We start from the raw sequence: 6,093 nt of genomic DNA, 5'->3' as shown, positions 1-6,093 counted from the left end.
ACCCAATGTCACAGCTGCGCTGACATAAAAATTTTACAATCTCGTTCTGTGTTGTTGTTGTAACAATATTTATTTATTTATTTATTTATTTAGTGTACCTCAAAGGCCCCAGTCGGGGTATTACATGAGGGATGGGCATAATTAGCAACATATTAACGATTAAATCACGGTCTTGAATACATGTGGGTCGGAGTGGTGCAAGGTGAAGGCAGGCAAGTTGTTCCAGTCCCGGGCGGTTGCAACAAAAAAGGAGCGAAGGTTGGCAGTAGTTTGTGCTGGCGGTAGATAAACGGCTCGGGGATGGTTTGTATGGCTGGACAATCGATGAGCAGGCAAGATAGCTGGAACGTTGAAAGGGGCGTGATAAAATTTGTGAAAAAGACAGAGCCGAGATATATGACGACGTGATTCTAGGTTGTTTAGGTGGCTACGAGTTTTAAGTTCGGAAACGCTGGAATGATAAGAGTACACGGAGTAGATGAACCGGGCTGCGCGATTTTGTACAGATTCGAGAAGGTTAGGTAGATTAGATTGATGAGCGTCCCAAACCAAGCATGCGTACTCCAATTTAGGGCGAACAAATGTGGTTTAAGCTAACAACTTCACTGATGAGGGAGCAAGTTTTAAATTCCTACGAAGAAAACCCAGCGCACGATTAGCGGAGGATGCTACGTTGTTAACGTGAGTGGACTAGTTGAGGTTGCTTGAGAATGTTACGCCGAGGTATTTGTAGGATTCTGCTGTTAAGGTTGTAGAGCCCGAAATGGTGTAAGTCGCTTGCTGGTAATGTTGCTTACGGTGAAATGATATTAGCGATGTCTTATTTACGTTTAAAGACATTAGCCAGTCGTTACACCAGGATTCAATAAGGTTAAGGTCGTTTTGAAGTATAGCAATATCGGTAGGGTTTTTTATTGGACGGTACACGACGCAATCATCTGCAAACAGGCGAATATTTGATGAAATGTTAGCTGGGAGGTCATTTATATAAATTTAGGAGAGTAGGGGTCCGAGTACTGTGCCCTGTGGGACGCCAGAGATTACGGGAAGATGGTTAGATGAATGGTTGTTGGCGTACACAAATTGTTGCCGATTAGTCAGAAAACTACGAATCCAGTTTAACGTCGATGTATTAATGTTTAAGCAAGAGAGGTTGAGGATTAGCCGTTGATGCGGAACTTTGTCAAATGCTTTTTCAAAGTCTAACAAGAGGGCATCGGTGGGTATATTTAGGTCAACGCTAGAACTGATGTCATTGTAGAATGAAGCAAGTTGTGTGTCGCAGGATAAACCTGAGCAAAACCCATGTTGACTATGATGAAAGAAGTTGTAGCGGTTTAAGAACTTGACGGTGTTAGAGTAGATCACATGTTCTATTAGTTTAGAGCAAATGCCAGTGAGCGAGATGGGACGATAGCTGCTAGGCTGGGATGGAAGGCCCTTTTTAGGGACTGGTACAATCTTACCCACTTTCCAGTCTTCCGGCACCACTCCTGAAGACAGTGATTGGTGAAAAATATGGCATAATATCACACTCATAATAGGTTGTGTGTTTTTTAACATTTTAGCGTTGATGCCATCGGCACCACAAGAAGATGTAAGCTTTAATGAGTCGATTAATTTAGCAATGCCCTGTTGAGAAAACGTGATGTCCGGCATCATGTCGTAATCACGAGGATGGAATGAAGGTAAGTTGCCGTTAGGTTCAATAGTGAACATGAAAGAGAAAAAATGACTAAATTGTTCGGCGGCTTCATCGTCGGGGATCGGAAGGTTATGATTATCAAACAGTGCCAGTGGTTGGGAATTTTGAGGGTTGATAACGCCTCGAAATTTCTTCGGGTTATTGGTCAGCATGGCCGGCAAAGCCTGTGAGTAAAAAGAACGTTTTTCTTTCATAGCATGCGCGCTGAATACTTTTTCCGCAGCGTAGTAGTTGTTCCATGCAGAAATGTTATTAGATCGTTTTGCTGATCTAAAAAGTCTTTTCTTTTTATTATTGGGTCGTTTTAGTGTAGCTGTGAACCATGATGACGTCTTTTTTTCGGTGACGGTAATGGTGGGCACGTATTTTATGAACAGGTCATGGATTTTATTTTTTAAGAGGAACCAATTAGTCTCGACAGAGCGCTGCGAAAAATCGGCTAGCAGGCTAGTAGCGAATTCTGCAAATTCATTGTTTAGGGCGGAATAGTTTCCTTGTACCATGAATCACTGAATGGTCACTTAATCCAGGCAAGAACGTCATCTTGGAAACCTCGTCAGGCTCGGAAGTGAGGAAAAGATCTAGAGTGTTGGAGGAGGTAGAATTTTGACGTGTGGGTTCAATGACGAGTTGCGTTAGTCCAAATGTTAGGCATGAGTTGACGAAATCGTTTTCAGGACCGTGTTTGGCGGCTGTGCTTGCCAGATTATTCCACGAAACTGCTGTAAATTAAAATCACCGAAGAGAAGTATCGGATAATGACGGAAAGTTTTAGTTACAGAGTGAATAGCCACGTGGAAATTCGGTACAAAAAGGGGGTCAAGACCGGGAGGGCGGTAACAAACTCCAATTATCGTGGGGGGATAAGAGGAATTGCAGAGAATGAACGTGATTTCTAAGCATGAGGACACACGAATTTCTGTACATTGAAGGCTTTTATGACTGCCTATCAGCACTCCACCCCCACGTTTGTTAGTGCGGTCACGTCGAAAAATGTTGAAGTCCGGGAAAGATTGTAGCAGCTCCGAGTCTGCTATTGAAGGGTTAAGCCAAGTTTCGGTTATTACGAACAAATCTGACTCTGAAGAGCTAATTAGATTTTGTAAGCCATGAACTTTTGGAATAATGCTTATAATGTTAGTGTAAAGAAAGAATGATTTCCTGGTTGGAATAGTACGGCTGGGGCCTATGTGTTTAAAGGGCGCAGAACGACTTTGTCTTGTGATCGTAAATGAAAGTTTTGTTGCCAGTGATAAGCTTATCATGACGGAGTTTGTAAGGTTGCTGCTGTGCCCTTCCAAACTCACCGAGACGTTTTCTGGCTTTAAGTGTGTTAGGTGGATAGCCCTCCGATATGCGATAGTTCGAACCTTTCAGCTTGCACCCACTCGACAGTACGTTCTCCCTAACCTCAAAGTGTGCAAATTTAATGATGACTAGTCGGTTTTCGTTAGCATTATGTTTACCTAAACGATGAGCCCTTTCTATATCCATTGCGTCAAGACTGATTTCTAATTCCTTGCTACCAAATCGGAGCACAGAGTCTTCCGATTCGGCCCAAGTTTCACGCTCGCGATCTTTTAAACAAAAAAGAACAAGGTTCGATCGACGTGCTCTGTCTTCAAAGACATCCAATTTGGTCATGATTGCAGTGACATCTTGTGCATTTTGGTCTAAAAGCTTACCGATATTGTCCAATTGCTTTTTTATGCCCAATACTGATTCACAGTCTTTTTCTATTTTAGTTAGTCTACTGTTCATCTCCCTGATCGAATCATCGTTTGTGAGACAGTCTCTGCTGGATTGCCTTATGTTCTTGTAGCATGGAAGCTTGACCAGATTGGATGTTTTTAAGTGCTGTCATTACGTCACTCGACTGTAGCGATTCGCTAGAGTCGAGTACGTTAGAGCGAGTGGTAGGACCAGGGTTTGATTCAATGTCGCCTGACAAAGCTAGCAATTGCTTAACGACATGCGCGCAATCAAGCACGACATTGAAACAACACTGTGGGCTTGGCAACACCAGGAGGGCTGCGAAACGAGTAAGACTACATACAGAGAGTATCGATTATTTACCTGCAGGACAAAAAGGCGTTGCAGATAAGAGGCCGTGGCCATAGCTGTGGTGTTTCCAAGCCCATTGAAGGCTGCGTTGGGCGAGTTCGAGCTTATGTAGTCCGGGGGCAAGGAGTATGTTATCCGAAGATTGGCACTCCCTGTAATCACTTGGTCCGGTAGCGGCGGTCGATGCATTAGTACGCACTTTCCGCGTGGGGGCGCAGAAGGCGATTGTGGCAGTCGTAGTTGCACAGGCCGAAGGGGTAAGTCCGGGTAGCAGTCAACGTTCAGCCATGCCGGGGACCATGACGCCTCCGTGAAGTCACCAAAGGTACCGAAGCGCGCCCCGTCGGACCGCGGGCCGCAGAGCGACACGAAAGCCTGCAGGACAAAAAGGCGTTGCAGATAAGAGGCCGTGGCCATAGCTGTGGTGTTTCCAAGCCCATTGAAGGCTGCGTTGCGCGAGTCGAGCTTTAGTAGTCCGGGGACAAGGAGGATGTTATCCGAAGATTAGCAATCCCTGTAATCACTTGGTCTGGTAGCGGTGGTCGATGCATTGGTACGCACTTTCCGCACGGGGGCGCAGAAGGCGATTGTGGCAGTCGTAGTTACACAGGCCGAAGTGGTAAGTCCGGGTAGTGGTCAACGTTCAGCCATGCCGGGGACCATGACGCCTCCGGGAAGTCACCAAAGGTACCGAAGCGCGCCCCGTCGGACCGCGGGCCGCAGGGCGACACGAAAGCCTGCAGGACAGAAAGGCGTACAGGTAAGAGGCCGTGGCCATAGCTGTGGTGTTGCCAAGCCCATTCAATAGCTACCGTATGAATAAAACATCGCTGCTCGATTCATCGTTTCTACATGTGCGTGACGGATATTTATTTCGAGTGTTTTAGGAGCACTCAATCTCAGTTTCAGTTTCAAAGAGCACTGATCGAGCTATGCTAAAGAAGTTTCAAAGCCAATGTAAACACAGCCAGCCGCGTGACCACGTGAAGCAGTGGCGCCATGAGCGAGCACGTACCGAACACAGTGGGATCTTCGTCTTTCAGACCTTTGGCAGCTCTGTGACAGCCATAGCAGGCCAGTGAGACGGCCAGCTAGTTCCGCTTGGAAATATACATAGCGTCGTGAAGACGTGTGTTGGCAACCTGAGACAACGCGATCCTGGCCGAAGATTGCGACATTGAACGCTGTGGTAGCCAGCGTAAAAAACAACCGCCAACGTCATTGTAGCAAACGATGTAGTGTGCCACGTGTGCAGTGATTTTTTTCTGCATTGTCCGATTGGAAATACGTGGATAAGTTTGCTGAACAGCTGAAGTAACATCCTCGAGCGCACGTATTTGGGGTACGACTTCGTACGCTTGCAATATCACTGACAACTAAGCGCGTGCGCGTACGAAACATCCGTCTGGCGCACGGTGCCTCGAGAACGATACAAAATGGGCTGCCGCGCCACTGATGACTTCACAACCTCACGACTTTTTCGTATATGCAGCAGTCACCGCACAACACGTATATGTTGCTCAGTCACCGCACAACACATATGTGCTCAGCTATCGCGTAGCATACGGCGCTAACCCGCTTTGACCAAGTTGTGTGTTCGGCTCAACTTTGAACATGCATGCGGCAATATCGGTATCAGAAGTGCACATCGTATCAAAATAAACTTCGATTCGTTTTGGCACTTGCCTGGGGCTCTTTTTCACTTCTAAGCGGCACTTCCTAAATCTCATGTGTCTCATCTTTGGTCATATATGTCATGCCAGTGCAGTTTGGCGGAGAAACAGTGTCTGTTTTTTGTTTTGTAGCTAGCTTTCATCGTGATTACTACCGTGTTTATGTAGTGGCCATCATATTTTCAGAAACAGCTAAAGTAATGGTGTTTCCACGTTCAATAGTTGTTTGGACACGCAGTTTTTAGCGAAACAGACGGATGGATGAATGTATACTATGAGCGTCCACTTAATAACGGGGCAGCGACATGTATGCCACCTGGCTTGAAAGAAAAAGAAAGCCGAAAAAAAGCTTTCTTTTTACGTTCTCTTAGTGCCTTACCTACTTCGAATAAATCGATCTTACTATAACAAAGAAAAATATTGATACGTGTAGGGAAATTCACGGCCCATCTCTCTGCATGTTCAGGCAGAATGACCTCAGTGTTTGAACAATATCGATCCTTTATCTCTACTCTTGTGGCACCAACACACTAACCGTCTCTTAATGGCTTCTATCGTGGACGTGTTCAGCTTTCCGTGATTGTCCCTACAACCCAATGCCTCAGAAGTCTCGTACTCGCACGTATACCTGAGTGGACGTCACCGCGTTCT

This window comes from Rhipicephalus microplus, chromosome 3 (genome assembly GCF_043290135.1).
Source record: "Rhipicephalus microplus isolate Deutch F79 chromosome 3, USDA_Rmic, whole genome shotgun sequence".
Lineage (NCBI taxonomy): Eukaryota > Metazoa > Arthropoda > Arachnida > Ixodida > Ixodidae > Rhipicephalus > Rhipicephalus microplus.
The sequence above is the reverse complement of the archived record's forward strand: the minus strand, read 5'-3'. Positions refer to the sequence as shown.